The sequence below is a fragment of the Sminthopsis crassicaudata genome, chromosome 4, assembly GCF_048593235.1.
Source record: "Sminthopsis crassicaudata isolate SCR6 chromosome 4, ASM4859323v1, whole genome shotgun sequence".
Classification (NCBI taxonomy): Eukaryota; Metazoa; Chordata; class Mammalia; order Dasyuromorphia; family Dasyuridae; genus Sminthopsis; species Sminthopsis crassicaudata.
The window spans coordinates 435,504,784-435,507,680 of NC_133620.1; positions in this window are offsets into that span (position 1 = coordinate 435,504,784).

A 2,897-nucleotide genomic window follows, 5' to 3' on the forward strand; every position below is an offset into this window, starting at 1 on the left:
CAGGCCCAGAGGTGATATCCATCTTCACACAAATCTTGGCATTCAAATCAAGCCCTTCTGCCTTGAGATCCAATGCACTCTCCCCTATATTGGATGAAATACCTATAAATTCTACCCAAATAGGGAGGGGGAGCAAAAGAAGTAAGTCTTTCCCCTCTATCTGCTGGAATGCTGTTTATTTTGGGAGCAAACTCCCCCTTAAGGGTCACAGAGTCTATTCTGAATATGTGTGTGTGTGTGTGTGTGTGTGTGTGTGTGGGTGTGGGTGTGTGTGTGGGGGGGTGGGGGTGTGTTTGGGGGGATGGAACAATAAGGATGTAGGAGTGGAAGGAAGGAAGAGAAAGGAGGCAGATTTTAAATTCAAGCTGGTCACATCTGGGGCATTTTTGAGTTAGCTGTTTTTGGAAACAAAACTATAGGGTGTCTTCTAAGCTTAGATACCGTTACAGGCAAACAATGGGAACATTTCCCTAGGCATCCAGAACAAGGTGGTTCATTTTCCCCTAAGAAACAAGTTCAAACATTTTCTCTGGAATGAAGGAAGATATAATTCAGAATACAGAAACCCATAGCGAGATCATCTGAACCTAAACTCTGAAGGGGCCTTGCATCCTGCTGTCCACTATTGACAAGCAAAAGGTCTTTGTCAATAAGAAGACGAAATCACAGGGAAAGGGGAGCCAGAAAGGTTTAAGGCAGAAGTATAAATGCTTTAGAAAGATTTCCTCTGTCTCAGCCCCATGACCTGGATTCTTTGACCTGATACCTAGTAGGCCACTTCAATAGGAAAATTTAAAGAAAAAGGAGAAGGCACTGGGGAGAGGAAACACAATAAAGAAGGAAAAATCGAAAGGCCTTTAAGGTGGGGGGGAATCACAGGTAACTGCATTATGGAAGAAACTCGAAAGTTAACATGGAAGCTGCTGATATTGAAGGTGAACAATTAGAAAGCTTAGGGACCTACTATTAGATTAAAGACTGTGGAGGATAAAGTTCACAGCTTCCAGGAAGAGACAAGGAGCTCAGAGAAATGTGGACAGCTGAAGGCTTCTAGCTCTGGTGATAATCAGTGTATTTTACACCTAGTCAAGCCAAGTCAACAATCTTTAAATGACTTCTATGGGCCAAGTATTGTGCTAAGTCCAGGGGATACAGAAAAAGGCAAAATAAATGTCTACATGCAAATAACTATGTATAATGATGATAATAATAATAATAAGTAACATTTATATAGTATTTGCAATGTGCCAGGCTAAGTGCTTTACAATTTTTAATATCACTTTATCCTTACAACAGCCTTGAAAGGTAGGAGTTTTTAATAGCCCTATTGTGTAGAGAAAACTGAGGAAAACAGAGATTGGGTAGTTTGTCCAGAGTCACACAGAGCTGAGACTGAATTTGAACTCAGTTCTTCCTGACAAGATATAGACAGAACATACAGTGAGAAGACATTAGCATTAATGGGGACTATAAAAGGGGACTGAAGAATAATTGCCACCATTTCCTATAGCTCTAGTCCCTAATTTCTCACTTATTTGTCTTTTTTTCCCCCTAAAAATGATTTTTTCCTCTTCTCCAACCTATGAAAGTTAATTCATTCAAAGAGTTCTGATGATTGTAATGGGGTTTGCAAATTTTTCTTTCTTTCCCCCTTCTCCAAGAAGTTTTAGAAAATAATTCTAACTTGAATATGAATAACTATCCAGCTACCCCAGAAGCAACATAGTGGAGAAAGTGGGGTATATAGTGGAATATAGTGAATTTCTCATCACTGGAAGTAAAGGTTGGATGGACATTTGTTGGTTATATTGATCACTGAGATCTCTTCTAACTCCCAAATCCTATGATTTTAAATAATTTGGTGAAGGAACCTTAGAATAAATGGTCCAACTTTTTCATGGTTCAGATGGGGAACCCGGAGGTCATAGAGGTAGTTTTCACCTAATTACAGCAAGTTAACAATAGTTTTATGAAAATAATAACTGATATTCATCTCTGGCCATAAGGTATTTATAATAACAAATTGCTTTTCTCAGAACAAGAGGACATGAAATTGAAAGTCACCCTTGGCTACTGTGGGATTGGGGAAGGAGAACAGATCATAGAAAGCAAGAGAAGGAATGTTCCTGCAATTGCTGCCAGGCGAGCTCATGCCCTTGCGATTCAAGGTCATGAAAACAAAGTTCCAGAGGAAGACTCAGGAAATGGTGGCAACATTGTGTAGGGATGTTTAAGCACCCTGATGGTATACTCTGGCAGCTCCCGCCTCCCATATCCCACTTCCAGAATATCTGGAGGAGGACAAGTTGAGTGATCATGAGTTTTCAGGCAAAAACTGGATTCCACTATCAGACAGAATGCACAGAAAAAAAATCCTCAACTGTGCACTAGTTGGTCCTTTCCAATTAATTTTGTGTGGTTGCAAGGAAGAAGAAAATGTCATTTTCTATGACCTTAGCAGATACCATGTTGGAAGGGATAATATCTACTCAATAATATCTACTCAACTGGGAGCTGAAGGAGACAGAAAGAGAAGGATGAACTGAGAAAGCAGAAGCCTTAAGCTGTGGAGAAGATTGGAGCCATAGGCTAAGTGAAGATAGACGCCTGCATGGGGAGGCAGCCCTGGGTACCCTCAGCTGGAACCCTAGCCAGGAACTACTCTAAGTCACTGGACTTATGGGGGCTACTAGAGATGGCTGATCACGGATGGGAACAGCTATTTCCTAGGAACTCTATATTTTTTTGATTCATTCAAAAAGCATTTATTAAGCTTTTATTTTTCCAGGCACTGTATTGAGCCCTGATGATACAAAGATGAGCAAAAATAGTCCCTGTCCTCAAGAAACTTGAATTCTAATGGAGGAAACAACATGATAACATACATGATTTAGAAG